This window comes from Mus pahari, chromosome 6, assembly GCF_900095145.1.
Source record: "Mus pahari chromosome 6, PAHARI_EIJ_v1.1, whole genome shotgun sequence".
NCBI classification, from domain to species: Eukaryota; Metazoa; Chordata; class Mammalia; order Rodentia; family Muridae; genus Mus; species Mus pahari.
In genome coordinates, this window is record NC_034595.1 from 35,104,868 (window position 1) to 35,128,154 (window position 23,287).

At 44.2% G+C, this 23,287-nt stretch overlaps 1 protein-coding gene across 2 annotated transcripts in view; it reads right to left on the bottom strand.

Moving 5' to 3' along the window:
* The window catches only part of Frem1 (FRAS1 related extracellular matrix 1), a 158,632-nt gene extending 142,704 nt beyond the window's left edge, over nucleotides 1–15,928 (bottom strand). For both annotated transcript variants that reach the window (XM_021200078.2, XM_029540066.1), the window contains exon 1: nucleotides 15,674–15,928. The gene's annotated coding sequence lies outside the window, so the exon portion shown is untranslated. The remainder of the gene's footprint in view (nucleotides 1–15,673) is intronic.
* Between the last annotated feature and the right edge of the window lie 7,359 nt (nucleotides 15,929–23,287).

Genomic DNA, 23,287 nt, shown 5'->3' on the forward strand with positions numbered 1-23,287 from the left:
CATAAGAGATGAAGGCTTTTGGAGAGGCGATTCATTATCAAGAACTTAACACAACAAAATGGTATTTGCGGTACTAGTGTAAGAGTGAACTGCTCCAATGTTTCCACCAAACCCATCAGAATACATGTAAGGCAACTTCTACTTCACTGGAAAAACTATTGCTCACATATGCAGCCAACTGTTCAACACTTCCTCAGCTGTGCTGTGCAACCTGCAGCATCTTACTTTCATCAATGATAACACTCAAACTCGCAGACGTCACTGCAAATCCCTTCCCGAAAAGATCTGGTCTAAAAGATATGCTTCCGGTGACTTAAGAAACTTGTTCATAGGTGGCAGAAACTGTGGTGTGGTTTGATCTGTGGTCATATGACAGAATGACAGAGGTTGATTGGATTCGGGGTCTGCTCTACAGCAAGGAACTCACATCCCCCTATAAACCCAATCAATAGCCCATAGCTAGGGCAGCCATCTGCCCTATAGGGAAAATCACAGTTGTTTTGCTAATGGGCATGATAAGGCTCTCAAGTTGCCTTCTAAAAGGCTGTTTGTGGTGCTGCTGTCTGTCAGCTTTGTGCAGAACAGTTTCTTCTTGTAACAGTCAGAAGTAACTAGAAATGCATAAATAATCACAGTACATGAAATAAGAGGTGGCTGAATGCTCAGATGTAAGTGGGACATTTGTATCACTTCCAACAAGGTTCCTAGAATATAACCAGGTAGAAAGAATGAAAGAGGCAGAGGAAAGGATGGAGCGTCGTAGGACACTAACTTCCCGGCACAATGGCATGACATGTCTTTTCAGGCTTAAGCTCATGGCAGCTGTGATTACCAACCTAGAGGCTATGTTGATGAAAGTATCCTAAAATTAAAAAAATACCAAATGCATGACATTACAGTTATGTTGATCATGGGCTGATTAGACCTGTTACCATCGGGATGTCTTATTTAAGGGGAGCGAATGGGCAATGACGCATTTAATGGCCCTGAAGTAAGAACCAGATGTCTGATAAAGTTTCCTGTTAGCTACCCCCAAGTTGAATGGGCCCAGAGCAAGAAGAGGGGCATTGGTGGTTTCACGGAGGATGGTAGGTGAATAGATCAAGTGTGGAAGGGGATAGTCATATGGAAGAGAAAGGTGTGTGACTTAATGGTGTATGTATGTTTGGGATCTTTCAGTTCTTTTACTTGCTTATATGCTAGGAGTAAATAAATTAATATACGATATACATTAATATTCTATTGCACTAGATAATTTCATGGACGTTTTCCATGAGGATTTATGTGTATTAATGATTGATGGGGTACAAAGAGAACTTTTCTTCAGTAGTGTAGCCATTGGTAAGGTGCCCTTGCTTCTGTAAACAAGCCCTCTTCCATGCTCTTATAAGCAAATCTTAGGAAGCTTACTGGGGTAACAAAAGCCAAACAAAAACATAGGTGGTTCATTAGAAGGGGGAGGAGGGTCAGCAAACAGGGAGGAGGACAAGACAGGGTAATGAGGGGATGAACATGATTGAAATAACCATGTGTATATATAAAAATGTCATAAGGAAGTCTATTAATGTGGTAATTAACATATGCTAAAATTAAAATCTTAACATTACAATTCTAGGACTAGAAAAAACTCCTCTAAATTTTACACATCATCATCATAAATAAGTATGGATTGTTTACTTGTACCTGGTACCGTGTAAACACATTTAATCTTCATAACAACATACAGATAGAGTCGAAGACAAATCCCATTTTGCAGCTAAGGGAACAGAGAAGCAATTTGTCAAGCTAAAGGCTTGTGGTGTAGCTAGGATTCCAATCCCAACAGGAAGGCCAACAGCCCAGAAGCCTGAAACCCTGGAACTTTGTCTCCAGCACAAAGTGATCTGCATGAGGAAGTGGGGCCTGAGGAGACTGGGGCATTCTCAGGAACAAGAAGAAGGTCCACTGTGCTATTCACCAGTGCAATAAAGTGTGGAAGGGAAGGCAGCGCCCTCCGTGGCATGGCGGGGAAGAGCAAAGGAGTCACACTTGTTAAATTGACAAAGTCAATAGAACTCTAATGAGATGCTCTTTCCTTCTGGAGGCTTGAGGTTTTGTAGAAGTCTTCAGCTGTAACATTCTATTTATTTATTTATTTATTTATTTATTTATTTATTTATTTATTTATTTATTTTTTCATTCATTCATTCACTTATTCATTTTCCTTCTTATTTTCCCCCTGAGAGCCTCAGTATGTAGCCCAAACTGGCCTCAAATTGATGACTGCCATGCCACAGGCTCCTGAGAGCTGAGACTGCAGGATGAGTGTTGCCTAGCACTGCTAGCTGTTTTTAAATAGTTAAGAAAACTGGAAATAAATTTCTGATTTGACATTACTAAAACCTGGGAATGAGAGAGGATTTACTCCCTCCCCTACTCCACCCCTGTTGCAACAAGTCAAAGAGAAAGATCCCACGGAGCCAGCCAAAGGCCTGTGAGCCTGTGTTAAGGTCACCATTTCTTTAAACAAAGCCTTGTTCTTGGAGTTCGTTACTCATAAAATTAAGGCACAGTCGATAGCTTTCACAGGTATAAAACAGTTAAGTGTGGTAATATCCACATATGTCAATTAAAGCCTGCTTAGTCTCCTGCACACAAGTGCACACACCTACATACACATGTGCATGTGAGTAAGTCAAGGGTCCATCAAGATTAGTCCTTTTTCTTCTCCTCTCTATCCCAAACCCCTAAAGAAGGCTTTTCTAAAAGTTAGTTTTAAAACGAGCCTTGTAGGGCTAGGAATGTGGCTCAGTTAGCACAGCGATTGCTTCATGTGAAGGAAGAAGCCCTGGGTTTGCTTCGCAGCAGTCCATACATTCGATGTGGTAGCACACCTGTAATTCCAGCATTTGGGAGGTTGATCCAAGAGGATCAGAAGTTCACAGTCACCGTCTGCAGTAGCATCACGAATAGGAAGCCAGACTAGGATATATAAGACTCTGACTTAAAAAAAAAAAAAAAATTAAACAGTGTGTTGTGAGGGACACATGTCACTGAACATTGGTCAACATTCACAGAATGTATATTAAAAATGAATCCAAATGTAAACCATGGACCTGGACTCACAATCATGGTTCGGTCATTGTGGGAAACATCTGTTCATACTAACCCAATAAGTTAATAACATGGAAAGTATATATAAATATATAAATATCATTTTACTAGATTTTTATGTGTATGAGTATTTTTCTTGCTTGGGTGTATGTACACTATGTGTGTGCCAGCTGCCTTTGGAGAGCAGCAGATCCCCTGGCACTGGAGTTAGGCATGGTTGTGAGCTACCTTGTAGTGCTGAGAACTGAACCCTGGTGCACTGCAAGAGCAACAAATGTTCTTACCCATTAAGCTACCTATCTAGCCATTCAAAATTTAGTAGACTTTAAAACTTATCTGTTGAGGTTTAGTCTGTTGCTATGTATCATAATGTTAAGTGCAAGCCCCCCAAGATCTGGTTGCCCCTGAGATGAGAGAGTCTACACATAGACCCAAGTGAAACTGTGTGACCTTGTCCCATGCCCACTCCAGTAGTGACTCGCCAACAGGTCTGAAAACCTGGATGCAGCAGTCCTGAGGCAAAGAGTTTCAAGGAAACTCAGCCTCCTGGAACCTTGCATTCTCATAGCTAGGAATGCCCCAGATTTGTCCCTGCAATATCTTGGAGGGTCCTGCATGCTTTCTTACAGTATTTTACTGGATAAGAGTTAGAAATCTCAGGGCAAGCTTAGCAAAGCATACTTTTAGAATCTTCATTACAGCCAAGTTACTTTCATATGCAAGTCTTTACCTAGGCCTAGGAAATAGGGGGGTTGTGGTATTGCATTATTCATGAGAAGGTCTGCTAGAGCAGAACCCCCCAAAACAGGTTTTTCTGCTAGGCCCAAAGGAACAGCATAATTGAGGATTTACTGGGAACCCCTAGTGGTGGGGGATAACAATTAACACCTAGCTTCCTCCTCAAGCTGCCTGGTCCCACCCCCTGGTCTTTTTTTTTATATACAATCCTTTGTCTTGTGTCACTGTAACTGCGGATGTATCCTGCCCGGCTTTTCTTGTTTGTTCTGTATTAAAAGTGTGATGCTCATTTTAAACAATACACTCAGTTTACACACTCTCTCGTGTGGACTGTTTGTCACTCTCCGAATCCTCACTCATCTGCAACCGAGACCCCGTTCCACACAGATAGGAGACCCCACAAAGGAGGCAGGCAGTCTGTGGCAACCTTGTCCCCCCACGTCATTTCTGATTGGTGAATAAAGATGTTGACAGCCAACAGCTGGGCAGAAAAAAACATAGGTGGAGTTTAGGGTTCCTGGGCTTGGGGTTGGAGGAGAACCATAAAGGTGAGAAAAAGGTGGAGAAAGTGGATGTATGAATCAAAAAATAATAGCCATGTGGGTGGGCTGATTGGAGGTAAGAGCGGCCCAGATGAAATGTGACAAATCATATAATGAGATTATTTGCTGGGAAATAGACATAATAGCACCAAGGACAGATATCTGCCCAGCTCTTGTGCAGATTAAGGCTTATTGTACCTATAAAGCTTGCATGTGTCTTTTATCCAGGAACTCAATGGTTAAAGGCAGGGTAGAAACCCTGGATTTGGGATTCAATATTTCTACAATACTTACCCATTAAGTCCTCCTTTAACCTGTCTCATGAGTTAGATTGAATGGATTCTCCTCTGGTCACCAAGTAACACCGGGCCCTCAGCAACAGAGAACAAGACAAGATAGAGCAGGCTGGACCATCTCATTCCTGGGGTGAGGGGGGCCAACTGTGACTTTAGCAGGTTTTACAGCTCCCTCAATCCCAAGGATCTGCACCTAAGTGCCTCAGGTCTCTCGGGGCCCCAGGATCTGCCCCCATGCTGACCCCCATTGGAATGCACAGCTGTGCCAGTGTTGGTTAATACAGACCCCGCTGCAGTGCGCAGTGTGGCTCACCGGAGCCTAATAGCATTAGGAAATGTGAAACTTAATCTGCCTCCTTTGCACAGTTTGGCTGTGGAGAGCACAGGGTGCAGTGTGTTGGGCAGCATAGTTAAAAATGGTTCAATTTCTTGCTCAAAAACAAAATCTCTGATGTCAATCTCCCAAATGTCACAAGCCTAAAATAACCCAAATGTCTGATTCGTTGTCTGATGGAATAAAGGCATGCAGGAGGATGGTGTATATAACTGTGAACCAGACAGAAAGAGTTTAAGAGGAAATATGGAGCACGTTTGGCTCAACACATTTGGGGCATCTTCAAGATACAAACAGTTTATATTCTTTTTTTTTTAATTGGATATTTTCTTCATTTACATTTCAAATGTTATCCCCTTTCCTGGTTTCCCTCCCTCCCAGAAAACCCCTATCCCATCCCCCTTCCCCCTGTTTCTATAAGGGTGTTCCTCCACTCACTCACCCACTCCCACCTCCCCACCCTCCATTTCCCCTACACTGGGGCATCTATCGAGCCTTCAGAGGACCAAGGACCTCTCCTCCCATTGATGCATGACAAGGCCATCCTCTGCTACATATGCAGCTGGAGTCTTGTGTACTCCTTTGTTGATAGCTTAGTCCCTGGGAGTTCTGGGGGGTCTGGTTGGTGAATATTGTTCTTCCTATGGGGTTGCAAACCCCTTCAACTCCTTCAATCCTTTCTCTAACTCATTTATTGGGGACCTGCCGCTCAGTCCAATGGTTGGCTGCGAGCATCTGTCTCTCTATGTGTAAAGCTCTGGCAGGACCTCTCAAGAGATAGCCATATCAGGCTCCTTTCAGTATGCACTTTTTGGTATCCACAAGTGTCTGGTGACTGTATATGGGATGGATCCCCAGGTGGGGCAGTCTCTGGATGGCCTTTCCTTCAGTCTCTGCTCTACACTTTATCTCCATATTTGCTCCCGTGAGTATTTTGTTCTCTTTCTAAGAAGGACTGAAGCACCCACACTTTGGTCTTCCTTCTTATTGAGCTTCATGTGGTCTGTGAAATGGAGCTAGGAAAAGCCCAGATGTCCTTCAACAGAGGAATGGTTACAGAAATGTGGTACATTAACACAATGGAGTATTAAAAAAAACAATGAATTCATGAAATTCTTAGGCAAATGGATAGAACTAAAAAATATCATCCTGAGTGAGGTAACACAAATGCAAAAGAAAACACATGGCATGCACTCACTGATAAGTGGATACTAGCCGAAAAGCTCCAAATAACCAGCTTATATTCAAAATGCTGGTTTGGAACTGGAAAGATGGCTCAGTGAGTAGAGCACCTGCCACGCAAGCATGAGGGCCCAAGTTCTGATCCCCAGAGCCCATGTAAAGCTTAGCATGGTGATGTCTGTAGTCCCAATGCTCTTACAGCAAGACACCAGGCAGAGAGAGAAGAGCCCAGCTAGCCAGAGCTGAGTCAGACTCTCAAATACAATGGAAGGTAAGACCTACCACTTAAGACTGACCTCTGATCTCCACACATGTGCCTGCCATGTGTATGCACAACACACACACACACACACACACACACACACACACCACAGTAAGATCAAATAAAGCCAGGAGCTGGAGAGTTGGCTCAGTGGTTAAGAGCACTTCTCTTCCAGAGGACCCAAGTTGAGTTCCCAGAACCAACACTGGGCTGCTCCCAGTCACCTATAACTCCAGAGGACCCAGTGATTTCTTCTGGCCTCCATAGACAACTGCACTCATATGTACATACCTCCACACAGATGCATATCCATACACATCATTTAAAATAAAATAAATCATCCAATAAATGTAGGCCTGCTTGCAGTTTGTCTAGAAAGCACAGCATATTCACTCCAGGTATAATATACACAAATTCAATTTGCACTGTGCTATCGCTGAGCACTGGATGAAAGGCCCGTCCATGAAAAATGCACTGATATACTTGTCTTGTCAAGAGCTGGCCAGTGAAGTTGAGGCTCCCTTCCTGGGTTTTTGCTTTATCCAGCTCAGCCAATGCCATGACACCCTTCATGCCATCTTGAGCCAGAGGCACTGAGTAGGCAGACAACACTGTGAATGGGTATCACTGCTCAAGTTTCAATCTCACTCACTCCTCAGTCCTGAAGGAACTCAGTTCTGGGAAGACCTGTGTGAGCCTGCATTATAAACAACAGCAGGAACACACTGAGATTTAAAACAAACAAACAAACAAACAAACAAAACCACTGCAATTACCCAACCCTGACTAGCTTTGGAGCATCATTTGTCAGTGTTTCTGATTCAATTTCTCTGGGTAGAGCTCTGTTTTCTTAATTTAAAAGACCTCCAGGTGACTCTAATGAAGAAACTGGGCTGGAGAGGCATGGCTGCAAACGACAGAAAACATCATCTTCCTCTTCTGTAAGTATAAGAGGTAGAAGAAGCTTTAGCACCCAAAGACTGAAGTCAGGTTCTTGGGTCTGAGAAAACCTCAGAATGAGGGGATCTCTAGGTCAGAGTAAAGAAAGCAGGCAGAACTGCAGCTGAGGATGCTCCTGCCAGCATCAGCACCAGCATCAGCACCAGCAACAGACCCGGTACAAGATGACTGGGCAGGACCGGTGCAGAGGAGTCAGGGAGATGAAAGGCTTAGACAGAGAGGGTAGAGAAGGCAGGATGCCTCAGATGTGACCTCACCAGGGTTAGCTTTCCCTGAGCATGCTGCCTAGCCACTCCCTGTGGAAAATATTCACACACAAACATAAGCTAATAGCTTCTGGAATTAGCAATTTGACAGAAAAAAAATATCTAAAATGAAAGAAATCACCCTAAAGTTTAACTAGAATTTTATGTGAAAGACAAAGGCTGTATGTGTACACACACACACACACATGCTCAGACACACAGATATACACACATACAAACATACACGGAGACAGATACACAAACAATTAGCTTAATTTCTCACAAGGCTGCTTTTCCTTGCTTTCTTTTCCCACAGTATATGGGATGATAAACCCTGATGCTGATGTGTAACATATCACGCTCTCCAGCTCGTCTCCCTGTAGACAGAGTCTGTGTATGAATGTGTACTAAGGGCAAGGTAGTAGCCACGCTCCTTACTTTTTGTCTGTGGAAAGAATTTCAACCTGTAATTTCAAGATGAAATGGAAATGGGTATATTTGGGTTTAGTGACAGCCCTTATAATTATTTCTTACAAAATAATTATTTAAAAGTCTAGGAACTAAAGTCTATTTGCTTTGTTATCAGCTATACACAAAAATGAAACTAAGACCTCTGGGTCTATAAATTAAAAACCACATACAAAGTGTAATTGCCCTCTGTGTTTCTTAGGCCCTAATTACTTCTTGAAGATTCTTCAGTGGGATATTGAAATTTTCCTACACTCCCTTAGAACATGCTTTAACTTGCTCATGGACCTCAGTCTCCCTCACCTGCTTATCCCCAGCCTTCTGCTTGTGGAAACTAACCTGTTCTAATCTATTCAAAAACAACAACAAAAAAATCTTTTGAACAAAGAAAAAGGAGTGAATTCCTATTTTTAATAAGGTGTGTTTCTCATATTAATATAAATCATGGTGATATCAACATATGCTCTTTAGCTCATGACTCTCTATAGACATTTCATGGGTGAATCCATACTAAGTATAAGGTATTGGCTAAACTCCTCACTTTTTGTCTGTAGAAAAAAAATTCAACCTGCAATATACATGAATGTGTTGTGTGAGCTTTCCCAGCCTCGATGTACAGCTTTTGTTATAGTTCTTACTGTTTTAATAAACAGAAATTCTCAGCTGTTCACACTCCAGCACCTGTACTCTACACTAACACACTGTCCTAAAGCCTCATGCTTGAAGTCCCAATTTCAGATCTCTCAAGCCACAGGGCTCACAATTCAGCCATGCACGAGGTGACTGGGCAGCCTGTGAGCGCCAATCTTCAATAAAAAGCAGCATGACCACAGCTCCATGCCCTGGGCTCATCGTCATTCGCTACGCTCACTGTCAGCAAATACTTGGAGTAGGGAAGACAGGGAGTTAGGACCCAGAATCTTCCCACCAACATTTCCCACAGGCTGTGATTTCCACATGCTCTGTTGGACCTAACACCAAAGGAATTCACACAGTCCCAGATCAGGAAATGTCTCTTCGTTGGAAGAATAAATGAAGACCACAGTTCCTAATAAAGCAATTCATCATCCTTCAATGAATGAGGCCACAGACCATCTGTAACACAATGGTCCACAGGGCGCCACACACTGTGGCACCACACGCTGCTCCCTCCTCGCTGGAGCCATCAAATCAGCACCACATGGGTTTTATGGCCAAATGAGAAAGATGAAATGGGTTCCATCTGGGGCTCTTGAAAGATAATACAAAAAAGTACAAAGCTAGTCAGAAGTCTTGCTTGAGGAAATTTCCCTGAGACCCTAGCCTGCAGCCAAACACTGAGTCCAGAACACACTGTGAGCTGATTATCCAACGGAGCTCTAAGTAGGTGTGGGCTTCAGAAGGTGAATAGGAGATGTGATGTCATGTCAGGTTCCTTGTTTGTGATCTAAAATTGTCAAAGGGCCACTCAACTCCCGCCCTTCTACCGGATGCAGCTTTGAATCACCAGTCAGTTCCTCCCACAACAGTTGTTCTTCTCATCCCACAAAGTCTAAAGGCTTAGAGACCCAGCCACTTTCATATTTAAGTCAAATCATTTCAATAAACACTGTGTGGTTTCATTCAGATCTATTGTATGAAAGCAGACACTAAGTCAGCAGAAGCCACGGACAGCAGCAGAGCCAAGTCACACTCCGTGACATGTGGTGAGCAGTTGTCCCATTCCATAAGATGGAGAACACATTCAAAAAATGTGAACAAAGGTAAAGAAACCAGGGGGACGGGCTATTGGCTCTGCAACCTGCAATGGGTTGTTAAGGCTTTAACTGCTGCTGGGGTCCTCGTGCTGCACGGCCTTAAATGATGTTGAGTTCGTTAAGGGCCCGGTTTTATAACCACCTGTGATATCACTGCTTCCACTCTCACCGAAATCCTTCACATGTGTTAACACCAGTGAAATGGCTCCCCTGGGATGCTCTAAAACCTGATTGTCCCCCTTGGAAAGACGCTTTCTGTCTGCCATTGTAGAAGACCATAAATTTACTGAAACCCACCACAAGGCATTCACCCTGTGCTATATATTTGTCTATGAGTTTTGAAGGCAGGGGGGCTAAGCTGTCTGTGGCAGATAGCAGGTTTTCAATGAATAGACAGAATAATTAAATCAACAGTTATTGTGTCTTTAACGTTTTTGCCAGAACAAGAAAGCCCATGGTACAACTTAGATACTGGCATGATTACAGGTTACAAAGACACTGTAACTGGTTTCTTCTTTAAAGGAAGAGAAGAAGGTCACACACACAGCAGTGAAGGGGTGGGAGGAGACAGAGACACACAGAGAGACAGAGAGAGACACAGAGAGACAGACACAGAGAGACAGAGAGACAGAGACAGAGACAGAGACAGAGATCATCCCTGAGCCTCATAGCTCTGTTGTTCACTTTCTCTGGTGGCAAACTTATCCAACTCACAGACAGCACAAATCCTTGACGGCTGACTGCTGTCACTGAGGACATAATCTAGATCCACAGCCTTGATAATCTGAGGTTGGAATGATGGATTCAAGCCAGTGCATTAGCTTTCAATATGCAAAAATGTGTAACTCTATATCTCCAAAATTAACTGCATGTGTATGAGGAAAAGCAGGCCCGTTTGGGTAGTAATTGGAGGGGGGGGTGCCTTCAGTTATTTAAGGAAGGCAACCTTACCATGGCTATGGGACAGAGTCGCAGGGGAAAGCAGGGGAAGGTTCCACCTACTTCCATCAGTGCCCCCCACCCCCATCCCGACCCCAGCAATGAGAAGGACTAAGGTCTTTATCAGGGGGATGGAGCTGGATTGTGTGCTGTGTGGATTCCCTTTGGGGTGTGAGATTGGCTTTCTCTTCTCTCATCTCCAGGCTCTTCTTGTACCCCCATCTCCTGGCCACTGACCAGCTAACCGAGCATGTCGTCTGTCCTTCCTTAAACTCACCACGTCAGCTCCTGTGTCTCTCTAGTCTGTGAAGCCTCTTTCCAACTGTCCAAGGCCCCACTGCCCCACTCACTGACTAAATCCGCTGGTTCCTCCCAGGTCTCACTCTCCATGAGCAGCTTTACCCACTCACGTGGAATCCAGCAGCACTGCACCACTACAGGCTTTTCATCACTATGGAAACCTTTTGAAAAGTTTCCCTCTTCTCCCCTGGCCTGCAAGCATCTTCAAGATAAAGGCTACAACTGCTCACTTCAGTTTTTCCAAGGCTGGCACTGGGTGTTGTACAGAGAAACTCAACAAGTATTAGTTGCACAAATGACCCCAAAGAAGCATCAGAGCTGTGAAAACCAGTGTCAGTAGGGGAGGAGAGGAGGAAGACCATGCTCTGCGTGTCTCAACGGCTTTGTCTCTCCATTTACTGAGAGTTCCGACTTAAGATGCTGTGACCCCAGAGTTTCAAATTCTCAAGCAAACTCATATCCCTGATATTGAAGCAGTTGCTACAACAAAGCTAAATGCAAAGTAACAAAATTATTCATCCCCTTATACATTTTCCAGAAACTAGTAATATGCTTCTCAAATTCCGGAGTCCAAAAAGAGTCACAACGATGTCTTTGTAAAGGTCCCACTACCTTTAATCTTCAATACCAATATCTTTCAGACTTATTTGTTCATGGACCTGTTTCGGGCAACTCAAACCATGAGAAGAGTCCAGAAAGAACCAGGCTATCAGCCAGAGATGGTACCCAACGCAGTGGTGGGCTATTGCCTGCTCTCCCCTTCGGGGGGGGGGGTATCTGAAGAAACTGGCATTATGTATTCACTTTTCTTTTCCACTATGTTACGCAATGTGCCACAGATCTGCTTCTTTCCAGCCTTCTTCACACCCGTATGATCCCTCTCTCAAAGAATTCATCACTGAAAACAGGCATGCCATGTACCATGTACAAATGTCCAGCAAGATAAGAGTTAATGCCCTCAGTTTATTCTACTCTCCAGGCTGGCTTGACTAAAGTGTCATTGTAGCCTGGGTGGTAAATTACTTGTAACATGTTGGGATGGCTGTTGTATCTGTGTTATCTTTTGGTCTATAGAATGAAGCAGAAACATCCACCATGTTATCGTAGCTACGTAAGACAGAATGTAAACATTGCCATTGCACTGTCCAGGAAGTAGGGCCCTTACTTTCACAAGAAAGACAAACCAGGCTTCTGGCCTCTGACAGGAAGCAGGGCTCGTTCAACAGCTCTTCCACATTTGGGCCAAAACTTCTGAAGTCTCCTCATTTTACAATGCTGCTGACCTATTGTTAACAAACAGAAGCATTGTGCTAAAGAGGAAGGCAGAGCCCGGGGTGAGATGCCAGGGAGTGGGTCTCAGGAGAGAGAGGTGTGAATCCTTCTTCCAAACGAAGGTGGCACAGCATCCATGAGCTCTGAGCAGCAGATAATGCTTGAGAGAAAGCAGAGCTGAGTCCCAGGGTGCTGGCCCAGTGTTAACCCTAGAGTGTTTATCTACCCCCCCAACCCCCCCATCCCCCCACCCTCCACCCCACCCCCCCACCCCCCACCCCCGTCTCTAGGGGCCCGACCGGAGAATAAAGCTGAGACTGCAAATGACATGCAACCTGAGCAGCCTTAGGATGATGCCCCAAAGAAGCGTTGCTATGGATCTTTTAATGCACATTCTCAAATATCACCAACCCTATGAAAACAGACAAGCCTAAAGGAAAAACAAATGAAATGGCCAACTATCATTGCCTTCTGCAAAAAAACTTACAAACAAGGGGCAGGAATACTGTGTTAGGTGTGTGCTTACTTTGCAAAATCCCAGTCCTGGGATCAGCCTGAAGTCAGTAGTCTAGTGCACAGCTCTCTCCTAGCTTGATGGCCAGGTTTTAAAGCCCTTTGAAATAGTGCTGCAGTTGCAGAGGTAAAAGGAGGCACATCACAGCCAAAATATAGACAACCGAGATTCTATCTGGGACTGAGGGTTTTGTTTGCTTTTAGTTCCGTACACACCACACCACACACACACACACACACACACACACACACACACACACACACACCAGCACCTCAAAGGCCTCTGTTTGAGTCTCTCACCAAGTTGCACAAAAGCCATGGAGTCACTTGAATGGAAGGGTCAGGTTGCAAGCTGTGTGCCATGGAAGTCACAAGCCCTGTTCAGACCACCCAGCTCTTGAAAGAGGGAGCTACATCAGATTCAGACAAGATAAGACAGTGCCCTCCTGCGTGACCTGGCTCAGAAAGACAGCCTTTCTAGGGAGATACTTGATCCCCTGGAAGGGAGTGGATGTGTGCTCTGATATGGTGACATTTGTCTAACTCAATACAGAAGTGAACCTGGTCTTTGTGAGAGGAAAATTTAGGAGATACAATTTAAATAAAATTTAGATACAATTTTAAATTAAAAATTTTAAGATTTTTTTTAAAGAAAAGTCCCAAAATAAATCTTCATGCCTATCCCACAAACAGATCTCATACTTTATGTCTACATCTAGAAGTCAGAACCAATTAATGTTAGAACAATATCCAGACTTGGCGCTGGGTGTACAGCTTGTAAGTAGGGTTGGCTTTTGCCCCCAGTGTGGAAGAGAAAGGAGAAAACTTAGTAAACCTACCTCCTTTTATTAACAGAGGAAGGAAGGTTTGGGGCATTCAGGTGGCCAGTCTAAGGCTCAGACTGGAAACGTTGTGAGGACAAGGACAATGACCATGCCATTTATGTTGTTCATTTTGGAATGCTTCAGAATAGGCGCTATGCCTGGCATGAGGAGAGAACAGGAAAGGGGCCTTGATCAGCACACCCTGCTTACTTTCTACCGTAAACACTGAATGCCATAAAACCCAGGGATGGGTCTGGAGGCTGCACTGGCTCTCGTATATTGTCACATGAGGGCTGCAGCACGAAGAGCCACTTCATGTTCAGTCACTGGGAGTTGGCCTAAGACAAACTCAGTTTCTAGGAATAGACTCCAGCATTCTTCCAAGAAATCCAGCGTCCTTCAGCCCACCTTGCTCCAGCCTCACAGCATCCCCAGGGGGTGAACAGCACCCCCAGAAGGAAAGTTTCCAAGACCAGCCTAGCTTAGCTCTGAGGCAGCAGTCAGGATGTACAGCCCAACACCTAACAACGTGGTATCCTATGACCTGCACAAAAAAAAAAAAAAAAATCACTTCACTCATGGCAATGAAGAGGTAGACCAAGGGGAAAGGAGGCGAGAATGCAGGTTTAGGTTGCACCCAAGGCCTGTTCAGCATCAACGGAAGCTCAGACTTACTACTTGGACACGAAGTCTGATATTAACCAAGTGCCTGACAAGAACTTAACTGCCAGGAACAGTGTGCAGAATGCTGACTCAAGTGCTGTGTCACCTAGTCACCTATATCACCCAGGACCTGAGGAGGTCCCTGGCCCCATATTGAGTCTAAAACCCTTTGATGGTAGGAGCTAAAAATCTGTCTTCTCACCAAGTTTCAAAGGTCTCTCTCTCTCTCTCTCTCTCTCTCTCTCTCTCTCTCTCTCTCTCTCTCTCTCTCTCCTCTCTCTCTCCCCTCCTAAGACAGTGTTGCTATGCTCCCCAAGCTAGCCTTGAACTTGTGATCCTCCTGCAGACGAATGACCCAACTAGCCTAGATTCTATCTTCATTAAGTTTTGAGGATCCAGAATGAAGAGCAAGAGATGGTCTAAAAAAAAAAAAAAAAAAGGCATTTTATCAAGTGGACAGGCACATGGAGATGCTAACAGGAAACTTCTCAAGCTTTGGAAGATCCAGGAAGGTCATGATCTTCCAGAGCAGAAGCTTGAGGAGCAGCTGGGTCTATCTGCAAAGCAGCCCTGAAAAGGTTAATCTCTCCAGCAGCATTCCCATCCACTAGCCCTGGAGATGCTCTACGCTGTGTAAGGTCCATCATTCATCAGCACTGAATGCTATAGTCAACAAAACAGAACGGAACCCAGAAACTAAAGCTAAATGACTTGAGAGTGATTTCTGGGACCCGAATGGAAATCGCCCCCCAATCATTTACTTACTGCAGCACTGAAGCCTCTGTCTGGACCACAGCTCAGCCTAAACATCAAGTGAACTCCAGAACAATGACTCTGCCTTTCCTCACTACAAACCAAGGCTCACACTTTAAAACAGCGTATCCGAAATGTAATTGGGTCGTGCAAAGGTTCCCAGAGACCACCCATGCTCTAGATCTTTAGACCCTCGGGATATTATCTGTCCTGTTAATTTTGCATCTTTTCTTTTTGCCATTTCCTTCAGCTGAGAGAAAATAAATATTCTAACTTCAGGGAAATTTTCACAGGAATGTAAAGCGGTTATTCCCTTAATGAATGCCCCTGCGGGTGGAATCAGAAGTTACGTGGAGGCGGGGAGGCCAATTCCATCCCTGGTATTTGGTTTGGTAGCATGCAAGCTCCCGCCTTCTGAGTTAACAGATTTAAAGTTTTGCAAGCTGCCAGGCAGCCTTCTCTCTCTGCTGCTCACAGCTGCCCACCTCTGGGACACTCTGCTAACAGAATCTTCACAGCTGAAAGCAAACAATTCCGGGAAGCAGGTACTTACAGATCCTGGGTTTCTTTCCGAGCCAAGGGCTGGCCACCCTTGGAAGTAGAGGGCTGGCCGCTAACCTGGTAATCAGCCTCAAAGAGTTGTCAGAGGAAAAGGAAGCAAACGCATCCCATCCAAGGAGGAGAGCTGAAATTCCAGTCGTTCGAGTCAGCTGAGTTTGGGCTTTGTTTGTACTAAAAATCCATTAACCCACACAAACAAATAGGTAGAGAATTGGAGTTCCCAAACACAGTGTTTGCAGGTCTCCTCCAATGCGGCTGCTGTGGCGCTGAAAACTTACTTCCCCAGTGCCAAGTTTCTGGACTCCCCAAAGAAGGGCGTGTTAAGGAAGGCGTGGCAAGGATGCCTGCAACTGTTTGCAGGGAGCCCGACCTCCCTGGCGGGGAGCCTCAGCTCCCATCCTTTCTGCTGGTTGGTCAGCGGGGACAAAACTGAGCCTTTGTTAATAGGTCGAGTGCTTCTCTTCCCAGCTTCCTTCCTCACTATTAGCACTGGCTGAGCTAGTAGTCTCTCCCGACAGCAGCTCACACACACACACACACACACACACACACACACACACACACACACGAGGCAGGGATTCACTCTGGCACCCGTGCACAAAGGCTCTTGCTGCACGAACATTTACACACTCACACAGACTCTGCAAACACACCTTTCCCTGCACTTTTTTTTCCTGGAAGCAGCTCCAGCTCCAAAAGGTCCATCTTCACATTCAGAAGTCACTCTCAGCTTTGAGAAGGGGTGGGGGAGGGGACTGGCCCTCTTGAACTTTTGTCATAGTGTTTAAAGGAAAAGAAGCAAGAATGGATCTAGATTCTGGGAGTCTAACTTGTAATGAAAACCACTTAGCTCTTCGTTTATTAAGTATTTCACCTCTCAGTTCAGGTCTGCATCAAGAGGTACCCTCTCGACAATGATTCTTTTGGCTAGTTATTTAACAAGTGTATAAGATACTGCTTCCCTGTAGTTTATTTCTACCAGAAGGAAAAGCAGTCCACATTCTGATTGAACTTCTCAAGCAGCCATCATTGAGAAGTTGGAGCAGGACCTCGCAATGGGAAACTGCATGAGGAGACTTGTTGAGAACTTATCCCAAAGCACAGGGGAATGCAAACCCAAAAGACACAACACAAGGGCTGGTTTGAGGATGGGGGGAGGGAGACAAGAGAGGGTATGGGAGAGAATGAACAGGAGGCACATGGTATACATGATCCACAAGGTAATCATGAACTGTGCTGTTTACTATGACAGAATAGATCGGTCCAGTTCCACATGGATGTCCTGACAACACTGCCAGTCTTCCCAATTTGGGAAGCAGGGTAGAAAAGAAAGAGGAAATTACAGAGCAGAAGGGTAAGGGAGGGATAGGGAAGGCCAATAAAGAGGGAAAGAATTTTAAACTGATGAGAAAGAAGAGAGAGAAACAATTCTTTTGCTTTTTAAACCATGCTTTGTAGAGACTTCCTTAATGCAAGTACAGCGCACACTTGGCAGGAAGTCGCCGAGATTCTGCAAGAAGCTGTCGCTTCCACTGCAGTGGGGTGAGCGTGGGTGGGGAGGACTTGAGGAGTAAGCAGGCTCCTTGTAAGGTGAGCACTATGAACAGACACAAGTACAGTGCAAAAGCAAATACAAGGTAATAAGTATAAACAAATCCAATACGAAATACAAACACAAAGTAATAAACATAAACAAATACAATACAAAATACAAAAACAAAAACAAGGCAATATACCTAAACACTACAAAAAAACCGCAAATATAAGGTAGTAAATACAAATACAATACAAAAACATGGTAATAAGCATGAACAAATATAAAAACGCAAAATACAAATCAAATACACTGTAATAAACGTAAGTACAAAAACGCAAGATAATAAACATGAACAAATACAAGCACAGAAACATGGTAGCACACGTGAGCTCGCCGAAAGCGCAGGAAGGCAGGCCACCGTGGTGATGGATGGAGAAGGAGCGTGGCAAGGTAACTCTGCCTTCAAATGGAATTAGAAAGTTTCCAGGTTGTGAAGAGCTCACCACCAAAGAAACGAAGACTGTTTTCGATGCTAATAGTTGAGATACTATTAACCCACTTGGAAAAAAAAAAAAAAAAAAAGCTATCCTGTATGTGCTTGTATGCGTGTGCTTTTCCTAACACTGGGGCCAAACGGGACTGGTGGATTAGCCTAGAAACACAGATACTTCACAGGACAGCCAGCCAGGGTTATACAGAGAAACCCTGTCTAAAAAAAAAAAAAAAAAAAAAAAAAAAAACCAAGCATAGATTGCAACATACATGGAGGCCCCTGCAGTAAAGTTGTCCTCGAAAAGCTAATTATACAAGTCAGGCTTCCTGTGTAGCCTAAAGCAGACAGGAGAGATGGTTAAAACATCCTGGAATCTGAAGTATTATTCACCTAAATAATTCTCTTATATCATCCACAAAAGAATAGGGGCCTGCAGAAGTTAAAGTATCATCTATCTTAATCAGTTGGTATTCTTTAAAATGCAAAACCCAGATGTTTACTGAAACAGCCAAAGAAACTCCAAAGTTACTCTCAAAGAGGAGCCGCTAATTTAATGTCAGAACAAACACGCTTTATTTCTACCCTTGGCTAGAAGAATATAAACTGTCCCTTACAGGAGAGTGGCCTGTCAGTGGTGAGGGACAATGACACAGACAGTTGTGCTCTGCCACACTCAACACTGTGAGGTGTCATCCTACATGTTTAAGGTCCCCAGGTCAGGCCTTACCAGGACACCTGGCTTCAGTACTAGATAGAATTTTAGGACTAGCCAGTTTATGAAGAAAGAGCCTTTTGCTGAAAATATTTTAATTTAGGGTGTGCAGGTGTTCTAGTTTGCATTCTATTGCAACAGGGGGGTGGGGTGGGGAGAGTTTATTTCATCTCAGAGCTTATAGTCACTCCATGAAGGAAAGTCAGGACAGGAACCTGGAGGCAGAAGCCAGGGAGGATTGCTGTTTTCTGGTTTATCCTTGGTTCATGTTCGGCTGCCTTTCTTACCGCCCAAACACCACCTGCCCAGATGTGTTATCATCAACAGTGGGCTGGGTTCTCCCCACCAATCATTAATGGAGGAAATGCCACATAGACTTGCCTCCAAGCCAGGCGAGCCAATGGGTGGAGGCGTTTTCCCTCTGAGGTTCCCTTTTCCCAGACAATTCTAGCTTGCGTCAAATTGACAAAGCACCAACCAGTGCAACTGATCTGATGTCAACTGGATATCCAAACTCATCGCTACTTAGTCATAGCCTTTCCTTTCTTGTTTGTTCATACGATCTTGCACTAATATTAATATAAAACATATGACACATTTCTAAGGTCCCACAGTCTTTAAACGTGTTAAAGTCTAACTATTGTTGATACTGCTTGCTTCGATACACAGGTGAGACAGACATAAATGAATGCAGTAGCAAGCCCTGCCAATTTGTGTTGGGGTTGGGGGGGGGTGATGCTAAGCTGTCCTCAGAGGATCAATATAGACACATTGCAGCCTGCTTTCCTCCTTCAACTACCTTGGAGCCTCAGGCCATGTTTGTTTCTGTCAGCCTGTGTTCACAGACAAAAGCCTAGCAGAACTGTCCTCGGAGAGGCTCCATCCAGCAGCTGAACAGAACAGATGCAGAGACCCACAGCCAACATCAGCCAGAGCTCAGGAAATCCTGTGGCAGAGTTGGGGGAAGGATTGAGAAACCCAGAGGGGATAGGGACCCCACAAGAAAATCAACAGAGTCAACTAACCTGGACCCTTGACCATTCCCAGAGACTGAACCACCAACCAAAGAGCCCACAAAGACTGGACCTAGGCCCCATGCACATATGTCGCAGATGTGCGGCTTGGTCTTCATGCAGGTTCCCTAACAACTGGAGCGGAGGTTTACCCTGATACCTGCCTATGGAGCCTATTCTTCTAACGGGGCTGTCTTGTCTGGCCTCAGTGGGAGAGGACGTACCTAGTTCTGCAGTGACTTGAGGTGCCAGGGTGGGTTGGTTCCCAGGGAGGAACATCCTCCTTCTCAGAAGTGAAGGGGGAACGAGTGGAGGGGCTATGTGATAAGGAGGGACTGGGAGGAGAGGGTGATTGCTATCGAGATGTAAATTAAATAATTAATTAAAAATAATGTAAGTTAATTAATTAAAAAAATGTCTCTTTAAAAATTCCAAGTCTGTGGGCTTCTATAAAATAAAAAACCAGTTAAATGCTTTCTTTCTCCAAGAAGGAAGAACCAGTGAGAAACCAAATCCAACCCAAACTCCATCAGGGTAACTCACTCAGTGTCCAGCTTCTCAGACTAATGATCTTCTGGGCTCTGAAGAGCATAGGCAGCTCCACTTGCCAGGCTCTACCCACTGTGTACAGTGTGCTTTTAAGTGGCAGGCTCCACTCCAAAGCTGCTGCTCTCCTTGACGGTCACCCCATAGCTCTAACACCTCCTAGATGCTGCGACGATCTGTACTGCAGCTGAGGTTGTAGCTTCAGCAACAGCCTCTCCTGGGCTTTCTCTGGGGACTCTGCCCCTGCCCCATGGTACCAAGTCTCAGCCATTCTCCGTGAGCTCTTCGACTCTCCAGCTTTCATGCCAACAGAACTGGCACCATGTGGGAGAGTCTTGCAAACCATCAAATTTAGCTGCCAGCTTGAGATGAAGCCTTGGCCCCTTCTAGACCATGACTGTGTGTGCTGACCTCAAGGATCCCACGTGTTAAATGCTTGGTGGCCAGCATATGGCACTACTGGCAGGCACTGGAACCTCTCAGGGTGGATGCTAACTGGAGGCTGTGGGGAGGAAGGGATGCTCTCGAAGGTGATACTGAGACCACGTATGTCTCTGCTTTCTCCTTCTTCCCCACCATGATACTCTCTGCCGTCACAGCCTAAAATCAACGGAGCCCAACAGCCTCCGAGTCTAGGAGCCTCTTCCGTTGAGCCGTTTATCCTGGGTGTCTTGTCACACATTGAAAATGAAGAGACACACAACAGAAATGAACAGCTCTTTGTCTGAAAGCCAACGATGTCTACAAAACCACCAGCCAACATAGACTAAAAGGAGTTTAGAAGTTTGTATACCTTATGAAGAAGATATTGCCACAATATCTACAGCTCAACACAGGCTAGAAGAACCTAACAGCGTCAGAAAAAAAAAAAAGGTGCCCCAGGGCATCGAGGAAAAAAATAAATCTTTTGTCACTTCTCAAATAAGTGAGTGTTGATGTAAAATAACTCAAAAATCACTGATTGACTGAATAAAGTATTTCAGCAAATTTATTAGCTATCAGATCAACATGTAAAAGCCCATGGTACTAATATATACCCATGGCTACTAACTCCTAGAGATACAACACTAAATATTAATGTTTTACATCAGTGGTTCTCAACCTTGCTAATGCTGCACCTCTTCAATATAGTTCATCCTGTTGTGGTGACCCCCCCTCAACTATAAAATCACTTTATTGCCACCTCATAACTGGAATTTTGCTACTGTTATGAATCGAAATGTAAACATCTGATATTCAGGACATCTGATCTATGACCCCTGTGAAAGGGTTGTTCGACCCAGAAGGTTAAGAACCACAATTTTATATAGTAGCATTTTTAAGTAAATAAGAAATTATGGAATTGACGCTGGCAGGAAACTAGCAACGAAAATGGATAGCAGAGCTCAGACGACTCTCACATATATATGTGCCAGCAAAACTGCAGGTCAAACAGGAGGCCATGAGTTTTTCTCATTAGTAATTAACTTGAACATAGCTTAAAATTGAGCTGATTCTATTTAGAAATATAAAAACCCCATTAGGAATCTTTTTTCAATCTCCATCTTTACAGGAAAATATACCAAGGGCAACATGAAGTGTTTAATTTGAAGGTGTCTTTCCTTTCAACCGTGCTTGTGTGGCATGGAAGCGATATGTCTTCCCAGAGCTTACAACCAGGATCTGTGTTGTGTTTCCCAGTGTACCTCTAAATTGGGGACTCTGCTTACTGACTCTTGGTGCTTTTTATTTATTTTTTTAAACTAAAACGTAAATGGGACGAGTCTATTGACTAAACCATGGACTTAGCTGAAAAAATGAGGCTGAAGCCAGGTTCTTGCCTTCCAAGAACTGGAATGTGCTGGTCACACACACACACACACACACACACACACACACACACATACACACACAATGTGCTGGTCCCCTCCCTGGGGGTGGATGACCTTTAAGCCAGAGACTGCTGTAGGTGAAGCAGGAGAGATGATTGAGACCAGTGCCTGCTCTCAAGAATCTTATAAATCAGGCAAGAATTCAGATGAGACTACAGAGCAGACTGGGAAGGGACAGGAGTTGTTGGTGATAAAGCATGTGGTTCTGATGCCCTACCCTCTTCTGGCCTCCATGGTCAACTGCACTCACCAGCACTTGCCTGCACACAAATATTTACACACACACACACACACATACACACACACACAAAACTTAGAAATGAAAAATAAATCTTTAATTAAAAAAAAAAAAAAACTACCCTCCAGACCCCAAAACAAATGCCCAGCAATTGGACCAAATAAAGGGTCAGACAATACCCAAAGACTGAAGCACAAATGGATAGTAAACATATTTAAAATGTTAACCTCATTAGCCAGCAGAAAAATGTAAATTTAAACGACATGGAGGGTCCTTCTCACCCCAGCCAGACTAGCAGACATCAAGGAAACAATTAAGGACAATTGCTGGTGAGAAGGCAGACAAAAGGGGACACATGGCTGGTGGGGATGGAAAGTAGCCCAGCCTATACGGAAATCAGTATGGAGGTCCTGCACAGAAACTAACAATAGATCTCCCCTGTGACCCAGCTGTGCCACTCCTGGGTATGTACCCACAAGACTCCAGTCAGCATGGCCACAGATACTTGCCTGTCAAGGTTTACTGGTCACAATAGCCATTGTGGAACCAACCTTGGTGCTCAACAACTAGACAGATAGAAGCAGACATATCAATTGTGAGATAAATATACATATATTAGAACACATGTAATTGAGTATCTATTGGAATACGTACATGATGGAATCTTTTAGACATAAAGAATGAAGATATTTATTTGCAGGAAAATGGATGCAACTGGAGATAATCACATTAAGTGTGTATTATGTCAGACACAGAATGACAAATATCACATGTTTCTCTCACTTGTGCATCCTAAACTTTATAGATAAATAAACACTTTGGGGTTCTTTTAATAAAGTAATCTAGAAATGCATCCACAAGGGAACTGAATACAATTTTTTTTTTTTTTTTTTTTTTTTTTGGTTTGAGAGAACAGAGCAGGCAAGACGTAATTTTTGGCAGCTGGAGGAGAAAGGTAGTTAAGCAGAAAAGAGAAAGCCAGGCGGCTTTCTGAGTTCGAGGCCAGCCTGGTCTACAAAGTGAGTTCCAGGACAGCCAGGGCTACACAGAGAAACCCTGTCTTGAAAANTCGAGGCCAGCCTGGTCTACAAAGTGAGTTCCAGGACAGCCAGGGCTACACAGAGAAACCCTGTCTTGAAAAACAAAAAAAAAAAAAAAAAAAAAAAGAAAGAAAGAAAGAAAGAAAGAAAGAAAGA